Source organism: Anser anser (genome assembly GCF_964211835.1).
Source record: "Anser anser genome assembly, chromosome: 3".
Classification (NCBI taxonomy): Eukaryota; Metazoa; Chordata; class Aves; order Anseriformes; family Anatidae; genus Anser; species Anser anser.
Window position 1 is genome coordinate 61595348 of NC_139722.1, and position 20689 is coordinate 61616036.

A 20689-nucleotide genomic window follows, 5' to 3' on the forward strand; every position below is an offset into this window, starting at 1 on the left:
GTCAGATGCATTAAATGTGCTCTAAGTAAGCAGGTCAGGATGACTCCTTCAGGTGACAGATGTGGCAAGTAAGTCAGCTTAGAGCATGCAGATCCTTCAGATTTCTAGTACAGAAGTCTTAACTGCTGGACACAAGGCAGTAAAGAGTGTACAAATCTACCCAGTCACAAGTCAGATGAATCCTGGGCACAACAAATCATCTAGCATGGCCAAAATGTTCCTTTGATGTTAAATTGCAGACATCCCCTCTCCTGTGTGTGATCCCAGCTACCAAGTGCATTGGATGCTGGATAGATGATGGCAAAGCCAGGGCAGCAGATGTACTTGTAGAGGAAGGGTGGAGATTCATCTGCACAGGTGTGCGTAGGCATCTAGCTAGGAATTAAGTCCAAATTGCTTCATTGGTAGCATCATGGCTTTTAGTGTTTTTTTCTTTTTCAGAAAAGAAATTTATGATACTTCAAGAACTTCAATGTTATAGCACCTAAAATGCCTTTGGATACCTTCAAGATCAAGTCACAGCCATGCAGAGGTTGCATCTCTGAAGCTGGAATTAGGAGAGATTCAGGAACCTCCATCCCTTTGTAGCTCTTGCCCTTGGTGCCATTTTATACTATTCTGAAGTTTTCACACCCCATGGGAGTAATTAAAGACAATGCAAGAATCTCACTTGAATTCCTTGCTTTCAGTGTCCTTAATATCACTGAAACATCAGGGGAAGTCAAAGTAAGCTTTTATGTGAACACTTCAGGGATGAAGTTTAATACTTAAAATTTGTGGCACACTGCCATTCATCTGCTTGAACTCGACAAGTCTTTTATTAGTATTTTGTCTTTTTATTATTTTATTTATTTTTATTTTTGTATTATCTGATTTCATTTTTTTTTATTGCTGCTGTAGCAAGTTTTGCATTCAGCATATTATTCTCTGGCAAAAGCCTGTGAATGAACTCTGTGATTCAGCAAGTCAGCAGCACTGCAAGAAGGACTTCAGGGTCAAAGCAATCAGCTGCTATAGGCATAAAAGCATTGCAGCATCCAGAGTAGGCACAAAAAGAATCATTTTTTCTTTAGAGAACACAGAAATAATGATGATGTATTTTTACCGTAGAAGGTAGAATGTAATTTTGTGATGATGTCAGGGCTTTTAAATATTTGATGATGTCATACTCAAATGCGTTCTGGATGGAATAAGAACCAGCATCACAGTTCACATCAGTGATGGCTGGGTTTGCAGTTTTATTTCAAACAGATGCCAGTCAAGAATCTAGATTTTTAGTGAAATGTCACTTAACCATAAGGAACACACTGACCTGAAAAATTGAAAAAAACGCCTCTCATGGGAACTCATTTTCTTGTGCAATCTGCATATTTTTGCTCTCTCTTCCTTAAAATGCAACAAAAGAAACCCAAAAGCAATTTGTCACTTTGGCTTAGAATCAGAAAATACTGAGGCAGAGGAAACTGCCCAGCATGAGATTTTTTTTTTTTCTTTTCAAAATGCTAAATTTTGAACATACACGATATTTCCTGACAGGTTTGCTTTGGCCATGGGACGAATGCCCAGGTCAGTTCCTCGTACATCTGACCTCAGATGTTCACCTCTATGTGTTGGGTGATGGCAGCTCATCCCCCTGTGGTTCAGCCTCATGGCATGGGACAGAAGTGGTTAGTGGTGCCCTGTAGTTCAGAGTCTGTAGGAGATGCTGGATTTAATTCTTCCTAGTGACTTCACCTTTGAGAATAGCAATACAAGGGGCTAAGAAAAGGCATCTCTTTGCAGGACAAGTAGGCAGGGATAGGCCCCTGGGCTTCAAATCAACTCTCCACCCAGCATCTCTCACTCACATCCAGCATCTCACTCCTGACAGCCTGTGTGAAGCAAAGTCAGTACAGGGGCACTGCATGCTTCACAAGCCAAGCCTAGCAAGATGTTCAGTTCAGGAGCTGGGCAAGACGTATCTCGTGCCATGTTTACTTATTTGCAGGGGAAATAAAACACAGCCAATAGGCAGGGAATAATATGCTCTAATGCACGTAATAGCTTCCCTTCTGAGTGTACATCATCAACACCATTCAATCACCTTCTTATTATATACAGCCAGGTGCATGCTCTTTTTTTAAAATCTATTTAATCATAAGACTACCATTGTAAAGTTTAGGATACAAAAGACATTTGAGCATGCAGAGAGTGGAAAAGAACATTTTTATCTCAAGCTAGTATTTTTAAAGCAATTACTATTCATGCATGAAAATCAATCCAGATAGAGGAGTAATAAAAACTGGAAATGGAAAGGAAACAATTTTTTGAAAATCAAAGTTTTTTCCATTTTAAAACTGCCAAAGCACATGTAGATAACTGGGAAAAAAAAAAAAAAAAGTATATTCTGGACAAAATAACATTTCTTTTTAGAACTTTAAATCAGAAAATGATCACTGAGGAAATCCTCAATCACTTCACAAGCTGTGCAATTTCTGAACTATGGATCTTCTTGAAAATAATGGCCAAAACTGATGAAAATTTTTCTATAAGCAAGTATTTTTACACCATTCTAACCTTTTGATGAATCTCTACAGAAATTAACAGGAAAATGACAATTTCTTTTATAAACAAACCAACAGTCCATTCTTGTTCATTGTCTGCAGCTCAAAGGTCAACAGAGATAGCAGTTTAGTCTGTAAAACAGTGTCTGTGTGGCTTTTAATAATGCAGTGAAATAATGTATGCATCAATTTGTGTTTTCAGTTCATGTGAGCACTTGCTTCTGATGCTGCATATTTTCTTGTGCAAGCAAAATCCCTACTAGTATAGAATAGATTTTTAAATCCCTGCTTGAAAATACATGCGGGCACTCTTCAGTTTCCAATCAGAAGATTGTTTCATTTCCTAGTTTACCAGTTTAGCACCTTTTCACCAAGTGGTCAGTTACCATCAAAGATGTTTTTCTGAAGAGGATGGTCCTGCTGGGGAGGTGGCTTCTACCTCATTCTGTCCCCATCCAGAGGAGGTTGCTGCCACCAGGGCTGGCTGGAGCTGAACCCTCCAGGTGGGACAGAAAGTCACCTCTGGCAGGGGGTCAATGACAGGAAGACAGGAGAGGTAATGCTTTCAGGCAGCTTCAAGCTGAAGCTAGAAGCTGCATGTGAAAAAAAAAAACAACAACCAAACCAAACCAAACCACAAACAAAGAAATAAACTCAGAGCAACAGAAGAAAAGCAGAGCGCGAGGCAGATACATTAAGACCAGTGAGGACTCTGAACAGGTCTCCTTCTGGTCCCTTCAATGCATACAGGTCAAATCCTGCACAAGAAAGTTCTGAACAAGAGATATTTTCACTTCTACAACTGACATTGGCATGGATTATTATATTTTTAGATATTTCTCAGGACTCTACAAAAGCACAAAACCCTATTTACATCTAGTAACTCCTAAGGTCATGGACAACTGCAAGCATGGATATTTCTGGTGCTCTTTCCAGCTCAAAGGAACTAGCAGATGCTCTGCGCTTTGCAAGTCTGATTGCATATTTTAGGCAAGAATATTTCCTTCTATTGGTTTTGAAATCCGATAGGTAAAGGGAGATACAAAAGTTCTTGTCATTAGTGAAATTATAGACACTGCCCTCAAGGGACACTAGATCAGGTCTACTAGAGGTTATATTTGTTTTCTTATCCCTGTACCTTAGACAGTTCCATGCTCAAGTTTTTAAAACTTACCTTTAAAAACATATCCACCATAAAATGAAGATATTTTAGGAAAAGCCCTTCCTGATTCTAATTCGATTTTGCTCTCAGCAGCCTACTTAAAAGAGCAAATGACTTTTGGAGATCTGCCTTTCTCTAGATCTAGTTGTTGTTGAATCAGCAAGGAGAGGTCCAGAGCAAACTGACCAACCCTGCCTGGTGGCCAGTCCCAAAACATTTTAGAGGAAGGCTGCTGCCAGGCTGAATATCATGTGATTGTAACAGAAACACCTGTGGAAATCAGTAGTCCCTGTAGCAGCTAAATTAAAAAATAGCTTGAGGTTCAGCTGTGAGTTGGCTAGCTGGTAGTCAGAACTGTGGAGTTTCTAGATCTTCATGGAAAACACAGCTCAGAGATACAGACTGTGTCCTGCTGCATTGCCTTAGCTATAATTTCAGAGTGGCTTGAAGGTGCAGCTCCACGTAGCTGTAATTTGACCTCAGGGTGACAAATTGAGATCAATAAACACGCTAAGGTCCATAGCAGCAAGCAAGGACAAAACCTGCCTGCCAAACACGGAGCACAAAAGGCTTGGCAAGCCGCTGAAGTTCATTATATTTAGTAACTTACTTACTATATTGGATTTGCTGTACGAGGTGCAAACATGGATTTAGAACTATTGGGAATATCTTTTGTAATGATCCTCTAGTGCATTTAAGGACTTGCATTGAAAGATCTAAGTAATATATTCCAGGGTTTCCTGCTGCACACCACAAAGAAACAAATAGAAAAAGCCAAATAAAATGTGTTCATTTTCTCCCAGTATGTTGCCTAGTTATTCAGAAGTACAAATTTGCGTATTGTTTCCCCACATATAAAATATTCAGAATGATAATCCCAAGAAAAATAGCTAGCATATGAGTTATTATTTCAAAGATTGTCACAAATGTCTTTCCTTTTAGTATAAGAAAAAGTTGTTTTGTACTGTGAAGTACTATGAACGGATCCAGAAAAGAATAATCTGTCGACAGATTTTTGGTTCTGCTACTTAAAAATAGCCAAATGTATATATATACATATATATATGTACATATATATGTATATATATGTATGTACGTATGTATGTATGTATACTTCTAGCCTGAGAATATATGCTATTCTTCTTTTTACAGTGTAGGTTTAAGGCCAGTATACAAACTACCAGGCAGACCTGCCTACCCAGCATAGCTGTGGTTAGTTTGACTTCAGACTTGAGCTTACTCTCCAGCTCAGTTTGCATCTATAACAATTGACAGAGTTGATGTTACATTTACAGTTATGCAGCAACAAAAGGGAAGGTGGATCAAAAGACATGGCTGACTTGTTTAGAAGCAATGCAGTGGGTTTGCAGCCTCATGCTCTGTAACAGATTTTTGTTTCTGTTAGCTCCTTTTCTGTTTGACAAAAAGGATGCCACTGCTGTAAGGAGCCCAGCAGCCAAAAGCAGGGAAAGATCTGGTTCAAACAAGTACCTTTAGTGAGTAGGAAACCCAGCAGGAAGAGGCAAGGGATTACCTGAGGAGGCAAGCTTCAAGGAAATGAAAGAGACAGAAGTTCAAGGTGTGTGCATGTCTGCAGCTTATGTAAAAGGTTGATATCTTTCTGTCTTGCCACATTTGGACATTGTGTCTTTTCCAAAATTACATCAGATAGAACAAAGTATTTGTGTCAGGCGATTACATAAAAATCTTGGCCCCGAATCAATGAAAGGGTGAGTACAGTTCTATCTGAGGCTTGGGGATGTTTGAGAGAGTGAAGGAGAGATTTCCCTTTATTGATAGCTCAGCGTGATTTATTTTCTATTAATACAAGGAACTAGCCTGTTCTAATTTAAAAACAAAAGCTCTAACAGCCCATTGCATGGGTTATTTTTAAGATGTCCTGCTTTTCATTTACATGTTTTGTATTGTGTTTCCAATTTGCCAGACAGTAAAGTGACTCCAGTATAAAGTTTTCTCTGATTTAGAGTACAGAAATGCTAGATAGTAGACTTATGCAGGCCCTTGATAAGTAGGTTAGTTTATTTTGTACCAAAATGCCTACAATATATGTGCTTCATCCCCTGCCTTCATAGGAATTCCATAGGATATATCTTGCAGGGAGAAGGAGTGCTTATACTCAGGGAAGTGGTCAGCACACTCTACTTTCAATATTCCTGCTAGATGTCATGAGTATGGGGCATGAAATGACATCTACCCAAAGGCTTAAGTTATCTTTGGGAATATAAAATGAATATTATCCACAAGTCAGTAGATTCTTTGTGAGTAATTTGCCACCTACACATACATTATTAAAGCTCTTGATGCACCCGAGTGCTCACCTCTAAGTTACAGCAGTAATATGAAATCCCACAAAGTTATTATTACACAATTTTTCTTGCAAAGATGATATTTTACGGCTGTAATCACTTCCCTCTTGGAGACTCCAAAAGATTTCATCTCCATTACTTATGATTTATAGAGTCAACTTTGTGCACATATCATGAGCTTTCTTGTGGCCTGCTGAAGCACAATTAATGGAAGCCATTATAAGGAAGGCTGACTTCCCTCTTCCTACTAAAGAGGAACCTTTGCAAAGAGAATGTATTTGGAAGTTTCATACAAAGTAAAATACCAGTATGTCCCTGCTCTGTTAGGGAAGGAAACAGGAAGGAGGAAAAACAATTAAAATAAGAGGAAAACAGAGAAGAACAAGAAATATTGAAATCAAAACAGTTATAGGGAACCTGACTACAATGGAGTAGGAAGGTGGAGAGAAATCCACTACAATGAAATAATCATGTATTTGCTGCTCAGTAAACCCATTCTGGCAATAAGTTTTTTACACACAGAAACTTTTTGGCTTTGCCTTTAAAATCTCACTGTCCTTCAGACCACACAGGCTAACACAACCGGAGGAAAATCCTCAGGTGTTATTCCTGCATGGGGAACCACATGAGCCAAACACCAGGAACAAAAGCAATACTCTCTGCACAGGAGCAAAGAGCTGTCTGCACCATGGCTAGGAGGGGCGAGGGTCTAGGTCAGCACATGTTGAGCGGTTCTTTGGCCTCAGACCTTCCTGATGAAATCAGGTGTGGAAATAGCACCATGTTTTTCAAGGACAAGGAATAAAGAGAGCAACTCAATAAAAATTCCAATATGCTCCTTCTTTTCCTCTTCCACTCTGCCTCAGCACAGTAAGGTTCCTCCTGCCTACTGCCTGCAAATGAACCTGTCTGGGGAGAATAAGGCTCAGGCACAATACTACTTACAGTAATGCTGGCTGGACTAAGAAGGAAGTATCACATAAAGCCATTCACTTAGTTTAAAGACTTGTCTTTTTTGTTTCAACCCTGTGCACCAAAACGCTTTGTACTGTTTTAGTCCTTTTACATGAGAATGTTACTAAACTCACATGTGCCTTATGATGAGGTCTAAAACTTTTCACAAGTTCATCTCTTATTCTCTAGCATTATTACTTTTTAGGTGAGGTCTACAACTATAATTATTCCCAATAAAAAGTATAGTCTTGATTGCTGTAAATACCATTCTGTTGTGGATTCCTTCTATGACAGTAAGCTTACCAGATATGGAAGAGGAAAGTCTCCACTATACTTTCCTTTATAACTTTCACAGCATTCTTGTTTTTCTCTTGATTAGCAGAAATATATACATATATGTAATGAGATTTTTCCAATTTGCTTTGACCTGTTTGTGTAGCAGGTCCCAGGAGCTCAGAATGCAGAGTCTTACTTTCCTCCTTGAAAATATGTCTGTGTGCTCACACCTTCAGACTGAAGTTTAAATATTTTGGCTGCTCTGCTAAAACCCTAACTTGTGTTTCCTGCTGGGATTTTACAGCCAGAAAAGATACATTTCTGTTGTCTTTTTACTTTTGAAATATTTTGTGTACTTGAGTTGTACTATCTTTTGTTTAGAATTTAGTTTTGTGTTGTTTTGTCTTAAAACAGTTCAAGGACTGAGTAGGGAGGATCAGAGTATTAGACTTTAAGAAATACATGAAACAAGTGATTGCAGAAATAAAGCCAGAAGGCAAGACAGATTGGAGATTTGGAGAAAATGTATGATTGCATTTTGTGATGGTGTCTAATCACAATTATTAAAGCAAAATGGTAATGACTAAGTAGGTAATAAATTATGTTCTGGAAAAAGAGTCATCAGTTTGCAGCTGAGATTATTATACTATTTGTAGGTGTGAGTCTGCATATTCTTATTAATATGTGTGCTAAATCTGTGTATGTCTGTATGTGGATTTGTGCTCCCACACAGCAGGCTTTATTTAGATACCTCATACATATGAGATGTGCCATTTGTTTTTGTGTACCACCTTTTATTTACTTTTTTTTTTAATATATATATATATATATATACTCTTAAATTCCAAACTGAATGTAAGATTGTAAGCTTTTGTGAGAGGTTACATGCTTTAGGCAGTCATGTGCTATGACTTACAATATGAAATGGCTTCAACTTCTACAATTTTCCATGAAACACATTGCCTAGCTTTGTATGAACACATGAGTAGATGTAAAGAGAGAGTTGCAAAGCTGACATCTTGTATGGTACTACTCTGTTTGCTAATACGTATTCACCTTTGGCATATATATACATACTGATTACTTTGCAACAGTTGGATATGTATATATACATATGTTTTGACATCGCCACTTATAAAAATATTTATCCATACAAACACAGATGCGTATGTGTTGCTTGTGTAATTGTTGCAAAATAGACAGAGAAAAATAACTGAGGCATGAGCATGTACTGTTGTCACACTGAGTATTTTGAATAACAGACTACAGTATACACATATAATGCATATGTATATTGTTTCTTGAAAAAAAAACACACCACCACCGCCAAGAAAAAAACTACTGGTTTTCCCATCAGTAGGCAAAACTACAGGTCATATTTGTGTAAAATAAAGGCATAACAGTAGTAACAACTGACAACTTAATATACTGAAGGCACAGAACTTCCTGAAAGACTATTTAAACGGAAACCTTTGTCCTTTCCACAGAGAGACAAGCTCTTCTTCAGGTCACAAATTGCATCTCTTTCCCAAAAATATCACCTCCTGCCTGTTACGTGATTATAGTTGAGCATCCAAACACTAAATAAAAGAGAGAGAGAGGAAGACAATTCGGGAAGCAAAGACATTTACTAGAGAATAAATTAGTTACTGACTAAACATTTTCAGCATTTTGATAAGATGTTTCTTGCGTGCCAAGAGACATTGCTGAGTAGGTGTCAAAAGTCCAAGCAGATTCAATCTAAAGATAACCTCAAAGAACATTCCCTGCCAGCATTTTGTTGATTTTAGCAGTTCAATATGTTTCACAACCTGAGATGAATTTTCATTACATATTGTTAGTAGCATATGGTGCTGCGGGAAGCTCCAGTGACCTGACTGGAATTTTTCACCCACTCAGGAACAATTTTGCCGTTAGGCAGCCTGCATGGGGGCTGGGGTGCAAAGTTCTTGCTGCGCCGAAGCTGAAGTACATAGCGAGCATGTTTTGAAGATGCAAAATCTAAACACATTTCTAAGAAAAACAGAGCTTCAGAATTAGAGAAGAGGTAAATAGCTAGGCTCTGGGGAAATCTGACCGCTGGAGACTGCTGCGGATGCATTTTCTCATAGCATGCAACAAAGGGTAATAGGTCTTGCTCCCTATGGTATTGCAACTCCTTTATTTCACCCCCACAACATAAAAAAGAACACAGGTCCCTCGGTAGAGGGTCTTCTTAAGGCGGGTTTGACATTAATGTCTCTTTAAAATACCCTTTGCTGCATTCCCAGAAGTACTTGTGGCTTTGGTGCTTTTTGTAATTCCTGACGCTCCAGAGTCTGGTAGATCTGCCTTCAAAGGTATGCAGACGTCCAGTGCTGCTGTGAGGCCAGCTCATTTCAGACAGATGGTGTGCCCAGATGCATCTAGAGCAGAAGCAGTGGGGTCTATAGTTGCCCCATGAACACCAGTGGGTGTCAGGTGGGCTTCCAGCCATTCAGGCAGGAGCTTTCTGATGGCCACAGAGGCCTTCAAGCCATGCTGGTGCTCAGACTGCTGCTGTGTACTCAGCTGTGCACAAGGGGCAGCATCCTTGGGTACAGACCTTTTCAAGGAGACGCTCAGGGCAGCTTTGTTTTCTTCCTGGGGATCTGTTTTTATCACTTTTTTGGTTCTGCTGAGCAGTGCTGTAAGCAGCCAGATGCCCAAGAGCAGCCACAGTTGTGTACCAAGGGTCTTGCCTCTGAAAGCCTGTTTACCCATCTTGTCTGCTTCAAAGTAGTTAGGACTGAGTGGGATGAAAATTGCCATCCTGTTGATGGGGCAAAAAGCAGACCTTCTGCACCATTCTCCACATGCTCCAACTCTGTCATCCCCTGTAAATCTGCTCTGTGTATGCCCACGTGGGCACATCTGGAAGGCCCACTCATGTCTTACCAAGATAACTTCAGAGAGAAGAAACAAATGCCTGTAAGCCAAATGCTGCAGCAAAGCCTCCTGACTGCAAACTTGCGGTGCGTGCATCCTCAAAGTCATCAGTTCCCAGGAAGTGGCAAAGTAAAAATGACTGTTCTAAGCACAATTCTGTAGCTCACTGTGTAAAGAAGCGTGTGGCTGAGGTAATATGTTGCTACGGTGTTTCAGGCATTAAGAGGGAAGTACAAAGGGGAATCAAGCAGTTGACTCAGAACAGTTGTCTTTTTTTTTTTTTTTTTTTGGCTGAATTGTACCCACAAGTGTTTTATAACTATGGACATCCCTATATATGCTATTACAGTATGCTATATTATATAAAAGCAATAAGACTAGGAAAATGCAATGCTTTAGTCTAGTCTTCACCTATCTAAGTATTGTTAAAGCAGGAACACCCATTAGTATCACTGATAACCTTTGCTGGATCTTCATTAAAATACTTTTTTTTTCCAAATATGACAAAATTTCTGACACGATCATAGCAAAATAATTCAAACATTATTTATCTTTTGACTTTATGCCTATTAGTCACTGTTTAGACCCAAACTTACAAACAGAAGCAAATCATATTTACACAAGAGCACACTAACCCCTACCTTTTAGAGCACAAGATGAAAAATTAAAAGGAGAGCTGAACACATGTGCCACTTGAAAAACTTCGAAATGATGTTGGTTGATTTTTGTCAGTACAAGCACAATATGATTGAGCAACTTTTTACAACATGAAATCTGAAATGGCCAGAAAACAGGAAAAAGAATCCCGAACACATCAGTATGCTTTGGATTGGATTATACAGGCTACAGGAACAAAATACTAAAGAACTGATCTGCATACAGGCTACAGGCAATCCTTGTTCATAACTATTAAAGAACTGAACTCCCTTATTATATGTAATTAAATTTGAAGTAACCATCGTACCACACTTGCTTGGTGGATGAGAGCATCTTTTTTGCTAAGTTTATCTGCCGTCCAGCAGAGCAGAGTCCTCAACCTGAAGCAGGGTCTCTGACCACTGCTGGAATAACATGTAAAAGGATACTTTAACATTGCTCTTTGGAGACCTAGAATTAAGTTTTCTGTTTAGCTGTGATCATTACATTGACAACACAGTTTGAGGTTATGAATGTTAGTCTTGTGGTTAATGGGGCTCTGGAGATCTGGGTTCAGCTCTTGGCTCAAGCACAAGTTTTCAGCTGTTCAATTAATCTTCATGTGCCTCGGTCCCTAACCTGTAAAAGTCAGATAATAACATATTTTCTTCACCATCCTATGTCAGTTTTATCTAGTTGGCATATAAACTCTCCAGGGCAATGAAAGTCTTTCTTCAGGTCTCTGTAACACCAAGTACAATTAGGCTCTGGTCTTGCTATGTTTCTACAAGATATGCTCTATCAGAACAAAGAATAAATGCAAAATCTTTCTCAGTCATGCTAGATTTTAATTTTTTGGTGAAGCTCACAGTCTCACTTTACTCCAGTTCCCCTGCATAGCCCTTGTAAAGACTTCTTTTATTCTGTGAAGTATTCAGGGCCACCTTTTAGATATCATTCTGTGCATAAAAATTCTTCTGACTCTGATGTGATGCTGGTATGCTTCTTTCCAAAAAATATGGGATGTCTCAAATTATTAAAGAGGATGACAGACTCTGCCATCTGACAGTGCCATCAGAATGCTCCACAGTCCCCCAATCAAGGCAGAGATCACCATTTATTGCTAAGTATCCAATTAAAAAAAAAAGAAAAAAAGAAAAAGAAAAAAAGCACAAGGACTGCTTTCCAAGTTCATCATTATCTCTCTTCCTTACCCTTCAAAAAAAAAAAAAAAAAGAATTACTGGATTACTGGTGTAGCAATTATGCCGTTGAGTGAATTGTCTTCCCTTTCTGCACATTTTCTTCAGTGAATATTCAGAGAAATAAAACTATTTTTGAAGGAATAACACCTTCCTAAGAGAATTGCAGTGCATTGACAGAGTATCAAAATTAATTTAATTCAGACCCAAAGAGGAGACCTTGCGCTATGCCACCGAGTATGCACAGGGCCATGTTTTCTCATCTTCATCTGAAGAAATTTCTTCCCCACAGCAATGCAAATGGCACGCTTCAAATTATAGTTATTAAATCCTAAAGAGTATAAACACACCAAAGTGAAGTGGGACCTGGTGTTTTTGAAGAGTCCTTGTAGATTTTTGTTTCATTTAATTTTTAACTGCATTGGGTAGTGGAGTGGTTCTACACTATGCCAGTAGAGGCAAAGCATATTCCTGATACTTATAAAAATGCTCACTCCTTTTTCATTTTCTGTGGGTTCTTGACAACTTTGATTCTATGGTCCAGTCATGCATGGTGAAAAAAAAACAACAAACAAACAACAACAACAAAAAAAAAAAACCAACCAACCAAACAAAAAAAAACTTCCTTTGCCAGTTTTGAATTTACTGCCTGTTCATTCATTGAATGCTCCCTTGCTGCTCTGCAGGAGTGATGCTTCATATCTATCATTTCCAGATCTTTCATTATCCCACAGACTTGTATCATGTCCCTTCTTATTATTCTCTTTTCTAAGATGATCAATTCTACCCTTTTCAATTTATTTGATGTATGAAAGCTTTTTCTGAGCCTTTGCTCTTTCCCATCATCTGTCTACAAACTCCTTCATTTCCACCACATCCTGATAGAGATCTGTGGCTGGTGCTACATAAAGGATTCTGGAGAAGTCTTCAGCATGGTGTTAGAGACAGACATCCTAAGGGAATCTATATTCTTCTGTCCTATTCTTTGTTTCAGCTGCCTTTAAGATGTTTTTAGACAGTGCAAGTTTTTCTGCAGTGATGCATGTGACTTCCCTAAGGTAGTGCAAGAGGGAGGGCACTCATGCTAAAGAAGTACAGAAGCTGATTTTTGCTTCCCTGGCAGGTGGATTTGTTAGAGGGAGACAACAGGACTTTAACCTGCAGTGTCCTTATCCACACCAGGTACAGTGAGAGTTCCTCCCAGTAGAGAAATGCCCCCAGGTGTTTAACGCATTTACAAACAGCTTGCATGTTCCTGCTTCTGTGCCTAAAAATAAAGCATTTTACTAACCCGGATTTGGCTGACAAGGTCTTGACATGAGATGCAAAAGTCAAATAAGAAAATAAATGAAAAAATCTGGGCTGCCAGCAGGTGTGTCATTGATTTGTAATCTTTTAGGTAAAGGCCTCTCCTAAGATACTGCTCTCTGCAGACAGGGCTCTCTGGTTATTATTCTGTCTGCAGAAGGGTTTTTTCCTGATAACTTATCAGCCTGCTTTCAAAGTGAACTTAGTGATACTGAAAGATGCCAATTCAACAGCTGAGGAACTGAAGTCCCTCCTTCAGAGGGACACGGGAACACATGTACACCCACGAGCTGTTCCAGTTCCAACGTGCAGGCAATGTGACTCAGTCCAAAGGGAGCTTTCTCAGATGGAGAGAATTCATCTTCTGTACTGATATTTATATGACCCTAATTGCTGTGTTATCTAAATTATTCATAATCTAGAACTGTACCATTGTAGGAATATGGGGCATTTCGCAGGTACACATGAAGTCACACATGCCACGCTCTGGAGTCACAGGGCAGCAGCCTGTTCACTAGCCAGGGCTGCTGCCACGGTGTCTTACCCAGGTGGGCACGTGGGAATGTGCGTTTTGCTGTGGGAGACGTGCAGCAGTTGCTAAGCGTATGCCTGGCAAGAATTTGCCCACACTCCTCCTCTTCCTGCCCAGCTGCAGCGCTTCATCCAGGCTGCCATTTGGATGGCTGCACACTGGATATCCATCTGGCTTGTCTGCTGCACTAGCCAAGTAATGCACATTAGTTTGGTCTTTGCTATTTTTCAGTATGTGAATGTGCTTTCTCAAAACAGGGACAAACCAAGATCTCATTTCATACAAACCAGAAGGTTCTTAGGCATTAAACTGGAGTTTAAGGATACACTGCCTCACTCACTGACTGAGACACCTTATCCTTTATTTCACTTAACTCTTGAGACATTTTCTGCTTCCCCTGAAAACTTCTAAATATTGGTTTCCTTTCCCATTTGGCTGTGCAATAAGGCCAGGATTACACTGCTGAGAGCAAAAACCCAATTTCCAGAAAAGCAGGCTGCCAGTCCCTGAACTGCTGTTTGGTGCCGTCCCTGTCACTCCTCACAAGCAACACAGGTGACGAAGCTTCAAGCAGCTGACCGAGAGGTGCCCCTGCACTGCTTGCAGCCCCACAGCCCCCACTGGGGCACTTTGGGCAGTTCACTCAACTGCAGCCAGGGCCTGCCCATGCTGCTTGGGGTTGCTGGGGTTTGCAGGCCTTGCCCGGCACTGTTCGCAAGCAACGCGGCCAGAAGAGCCAGCAGAGCTGCCAAGCAACGAACAAGATATGGGGCATGCCAACGAGGGGAAAGGATGACAACGGGCCCTCCCAGTCGGATGTAGATATGCTAGTCTGAGCAGGGAGCTGGCAGCGAAACTGCAGCCCCAGCATTTCAGGCAACAGAAAGGGATGAAGTCTGCACAGGGCAGAGGTTCACATGACTCTGGATGGTGGAGGCCTAAAGCACAAGCGAGTCAAGGTGCAGTGCTCTCACCCTGGCCACAGGTGACACAGCGGGGTTACTGGTGTCCACAGGCACTCTGGTGGCACTGGGGCAGGCTCCATCAGCTGTGATGTGATACCTGCTGCTCTCTGAGCAGCTCCTCTAGGTCACAGCGGGGATCGCAGCAGGTGATGTACATTCACCCTGCAGCTGCTACAGTTCATAGCACTGATGACGGAACATTTGTGCTTACATGACTGGCCATGCACAGAGATCGCTTGAGGCACAGGCACACTTTGTTTTCCCTGCCTTACGTCATGCCACCTTTTGCTACCTTACTGTGGGACACTGACAGAGAGATGGGGCAAACTGAGGGGTCAGGGTTAGAATCTGGTGACATGGTTCACTGCACATGAAATGTTCAATCCAGCCCAACCCAGATGTACAAAAGACAGGAACAAAAGGTGACTGAGATGTTTCCCGTTGGCCATAGGAGTCAAATTGCACAGGTTTATTCTCAGGTATCTCTTTGTAATGGAGTTCTGTGAGTCTCCAACTGCTATGCTGTGAACATCTCTCAAGAAATACTGCCAGACACCATATTCGCATCCACAGCTTTGTTCATTGCCAGCTCTTACATCACCTGTTGTTGGCAGACTCCATCAATGAGAACGGCTTTCTGGCAATTATGTCAGCCAGCTTTCCTCTTTATATAGCTGTGTTGTTCTGCATTTTGCATCAGCTGCTGTGGTTTATGAACTCTTTTCTTGAGAGCTTTCAATTGACATATTTGCCTGTAGTTTCCAGTTTTAATACCCTTTATTGCAGGTGCAATTCTGTCTCTCACACGTACACTGTTTTTTTCTTTGGGAACAGACTGTTAAACCACTAAAGAGCCTCCTTGAGGGATAACAGTCTGAATCCCCCTGAAATGTTCAGAAACATAAGATGGATCCTGCAAACCTATCAGTCAGCTTCCAAAATCCCCAGTGAGGGCTTCGAGTTTGGGGATGGTTGGCTGGGGATTAGGTGGAAGCTGTTATCTCAGGCTGGCTAGGTTGTGTATTTCCTTCAATTCAATCCCTGCTGTGCACAGAGCAGCAATGTACCTAACAGCTGTGTGTTCTTTGCTTCCCTTTTGAGCCCTGCTCTGGCCAAAAAAAGCCTTTATCAGAGGATGCATTACGGTACCTTTGTTCATTAATGATAACTGAGGTAGAAAACAATTTCTGCTTCATCTCCATTCCCTGTGCCATAAATCTCCATGGAAAAAAATCTCCTGGGACTTCACAGCACTAGAAGTCAATTGCTAAAGGGAATTTACATAAACAGTGCCAACATTTGGCAGCAGGATTCAGTTTTTTTTCTTTGATGCCCACAGCCTGCAATTTCAGAAAGTCTTACCAGCCCAGCTTGAGGGAAAGGGGGTGATACCTCTCTGCACTTTGGTGTTCTTTTTGTGGAGTCTCTGCATGCTTGTCTTTGCCTGAGTCATTATAATGACCAGAGGATCACAGCCAGCCATCAGTATGGGAGGGCACCTGGATGCTGCTCTTGTGGGAATTCCACATTCCCTGCAAGTCTTGCGTAATGCTGACTTTCCCTCGGACTCTGTCCAGGATTACTTCCTGCCAGACACTTTTCCTCTAGCAATGAGACCATATGAGGAAAAAAGAAACCTTATTCCCTATTAGGGAAACACCTCATTCTTCCTTTTTCCCCTAAACCCCAAGATACATTAAAACTTCCATTATATAAACATAAAACAGCACTCTAATGAAACTGTCAGTGTCTTTTCAGGACATCCCAATAATCTGTGTATAAAACACACGTGTTCCTTGTCAGTCTCTCTATAGTGTAACACCCTCCTTCTGCCACTAACTAATGGCACTGCTTAAGTAATCTCTGTTATGACACTGAAGGTCATGGGTTTAAATCCTGCTGATCAGTCAAAGCAAATGTCATCACAAAAGCAGTGACTTCTTTTGTTACTCGTTTTATTTTATCTAAGAACTGCTGCTCATGAGCTGTGTACACCTAACTGGCTCAGATGCCTCAGCAGGTAAGAGCTGCCACACCATTTGTGTTTCAGCACTGGAAAAAACAACCACTTATGTAGTTCTCATACTGCCAAAAATCCACACCACAGATGAACCATCACAATAAAAGCTGAATATACTGCATGGCCAAATGAGCAGTCGGAAAACAAATACCTACCTAGAAGAGCTGAAAAAACAACTTAGTGGTTACTTACAGCAGAGCTGTGTATAATGATCAAAATTACATTTTAAGCACAGTTCTAATGACCAGGCTTCATTGTAAGCATTTAATTATCTTTTGGACCATAAACTCTGAGGATGCACAGGCAACAGAGACAAAAGCTAATCATATGGAGTGAGATACCAATCCTTTTGTTTGTAACTGCATACTCTTAATTTGCCTTGTTTCTGCTTGTGAATGACCATGAATCAGACTTTGTGTTTACTGGCAATGGCAGCCTTTATGTCAGCTGAAAGCTAAAGCATACTTCCTATCATTTAATTTTACCAGAAAATTCACAAGATGTATTTATGAACATTATGAATAGGGAACTCTCTTACTCAGGAAAACATGCAGCTAAATTTAAATGGTGTAATGCCAATGAAGGAGTAGAATTACAGCTGTCTGTGTTGGCTAGAGGTCCTCAAGGTGAACAGGTGTTTTGGTAGCATAAACCTCCCATGTTTCCCCCCTTTTTTTTCCCCTTTACCTCCGCTCAGCCCCTGCCATGCTGTCTTGGCCCCACCAGATGCCAGAAGGATAAGTAACCTCTGCAGTGTTGCAACTTTTGCATTCACCACAGGACTATTCAATTTTTCCAAGTCAAAAGCAGGGCATTACCTTTACTCATGCTCCTTGAGCAATAAAAGCTATGAAACATAGTGGACAAAAAACATAAAAGAGAGGTAAGGGACTCAATAATATACCCATCAGGTGATATCTCTTCAGGAGAGAAGGGAGCTGCTGTGTATAAAGAGGTTGTCTGTAATAAGTGAGGATGCTGACACATACAAAAACAAACAAAACCAACAAACTGGATGGGCACTCCTGTTCTGGTGAACAGTACAACTCATTCTCTCTCTCCCTTTCCTGAAAAAGGAGGAGAATTTCTGGACTGGGTGGGAAAAGTTTCTTCACTCTCCTGCGAAGAATTGAGACAGCTGAACTTTGTCTCTCCTCCATGTGCTTATTGAACTTAATTCCTAGTCATGGCTGAGGTTAGTACAGGTGAGCCCCGGAGGCAGCATAACATGAAACAATAAAACAAGTCCAACCACTGAACACATTTGTGCCATGACCCAGATTTCATCAATGCATGGAAAATCCCCAAGTTGAACTAGGAAAATATTCCTCAGATTCATTAGAAAATTAGAAGCAAACAGAGGCTTGAACTCAGCATTGCAAATACACTTACACCTTATTTGTTCCAAGAACTATGGAGCACAGTGCATTGGAGATTACTACAAGTTTGCCTGATGGATGCATTATTACTTTTATGTGGCACACCACAGCAGGAAATCTTTACTGTGATTTTGACCAAGATTCCTGTTACAGAACCGATGTTCCCATGACTGGAAGACTTTCAAATTATAGGGACGTTTTTTTTCAATGTCAAATAAAAATGTAGAAAAACAAACAGATTTTAGAAACTGCAGCTTCTTTTTTTCTTTTTTCTTTTCTTTTCTTTTCTTTTCTTTTCTTTTCTTTTCTTTTCTTTTCTTTTCTTTCTTTTCTTTTCTTTTCTTTTCTTTTCTTTTCTTTTCTTTTCTTTTCTTTTCTTTTCTTTTCTTTTCTTTTCTTTTCTTTTCTTTTCTTTTCTTTTCTTTTCTCTTTTCTTTTCTTTTCTTTTCTTTTCTCTTTTCTTTTCTTTTCTTTTCTTTTCTTTTCTTTTCTTTTCTTTTCTTTTCTTTTCTTTTCTTTTCTTTTCTTTTCTTTTCTTTTCTTTTCTTCTTCTCTTCTCTTTTCTCTTTTCTTTTCTTTTCTTTTCTTTTCTTTTCTTTTCTTTTCTTTTCTTTTCTTTTCTTTTCTTTTCTTTTCTTTTCTTTTCTTTTCTTTTCTTTTCTTTTCTTTTCTTTTCTTTTCTTTTCTTTTCTTTTCTTTTCTTTTCTTTTTTCTTTTCTTTTTCCCTTCCCTTCCCTTCCCTTCCCTTCCCTTCCCTTCCCTTCCCTTCCCTTCCCTTCCCTTCCCTTCCCTTCCTTCCCTTCCCTTTTCTTTCCTCGTATAATGAAATGTTATGACTGTAAGTGGTAGCCACAGGATAAAAGTAGCATTGTAGGAAGTAGGAAAGAAGAGAAATTACAGTATTGGAACAATTGCAGTGACAGGCTGACCAAAAGCTCATCTGATCTGAGGGATGTGCTAAAAAAACTCCCAAGCAATGTCTTTGGCCTCGGCTGTTCTTTTTGATAACCATATTTCTGGACCTGCATACCAATAACAGAAACTGATTAAAAATAGCATAGTATAAAGGAGTGAGAGCAGTGAAGAACTTGCAGGGGTGGGCAGAGATAAGCTGTTGGAAAGACAAAATGGAGAACAAGAGCTAATTAGTCTGACTGGCCCTGCAGCTGCCAGCCTTGACCAGCTGATTGCCCCAAAGAGCCTGCAGAGCCTTGTCAGGGTGCCAGCAGGATCAATGAACTTGCGTGCACTCCTCAGTGACCAGGCCTGCACTCCGATGGACTTTTTCTTTAACCACTGAGAGTCTGGATTGTTATACCTTTTTTTTTTTTTTTTTTTTTTTTTACGGTGAGGTGCTTTATGACAGTGTTGCACTTTGGTTCGCTGCTGATAGGAAAGCTTTGAGTCCACAGGTTTGTATAACAAAGCAAACTGGCCAAAGGTCAGGGCTGGCAACATGGGAGCAATGCCAGCTGTTGGCAGTCCAAGTATTATCCGTAGTCACATCCTGATGTAAAAAATATTCAACTTCTGTAAATGTGAACCTTGCCAACTGTGCTAGTGGCCACTTTCTGAGCGGTCACCTTTCTGAGAGGTGATTTTTCCTGTGAGGGGAGACCTGAGGAGGGAGACAACCACTGAGCTCTCTGGGAGCCAAAGGGAACTCAGCCACATCCCCTTGATAACAGTTGTGTAACTGTCATTATTTAAGGTGTTGTCAACAGTATGTTCTGCATTGCGAGGGCAAAAAGGGAAACAGAAAGATATATTAAGCCTGTCTGATATGGTGACTGTACTGAAAAAAACAAAGAGCATCTCATGTTGTCTAGAGTTAGATGCCTAGGGTAGGATTTGTCTTGTCTAGCTTTATATGTCTGTCAAGTCAGTCATCTCTATCTGAGCTAGACAACTTTGGCTGTCTGCATAGTCAGTTGAGGAGAACAGGAGCTTCCAGAGGGCAAATCACTGTCTTATTTTAGACACCCATAGCAGTCAAAATGAGGACCCAGCATCTACACTGTAAACATTCAAGGTTTTCACTATATATTGCTTCCAGTCTGGTCCCAGGGAGAGGACATCCACCAGCCACCAGAGCACATCTTCAGGAGTCTTGGGATTCATGCAACCCAATATGGTTTGCAGTATGAGAGCATGCAGTCTGTGGAGGTGACTGTGAGATCCATTTCCAAAGCATACTCCTGATCTAGGCAGAGGTGCAAATGTACACACAGGTAATCTCTTTATAGAAGAGATGGCTTTGGATAGGCATGGAGTAAAGTTCATTGCCTGGGAGTATATTCTCACTTGGTCCTTATCTACCACAGTCAAGTGTGGGTGATCTGCTTGGTTTGTATTTGCATTGAGGAAATATTTCTTATAGTAGCAAATATTCATTAAGAAGCAATGTTTTGAAGACAAGAATGGTCTTTGAGGAAAGGAGATTTCTAACTTTGCATTCAGAAGATTCCTTTTCTATGCA

At 40.3% G+C, this 20689-nt stretch overlaps 2 long non-coding RNA genes across 2 annotated transcripts in view; both read right to left on the reverse strand.

The window, feature by feature from the left end:
- The window catches only part of LOC310896728, a 72983-nt gene that overhangs the window by 35308 nt on the left and 16986 nt on the right, over positions 1 to 20689 (reverse strand). The window lies entirely within an intron of this gene.
- On the reverse strand, positions 827 to 4815 carry LOC310896726. Its single transcript, XR_014581780.1, has 2 exons — positions 3718 to 4815; positions 827 to 3136 (listed from the first exon to the last, which is right to left on the reverse strand). It is a non-coding gene; the product is annotated as an uncharacterized lncRNA (long non-coding RNA).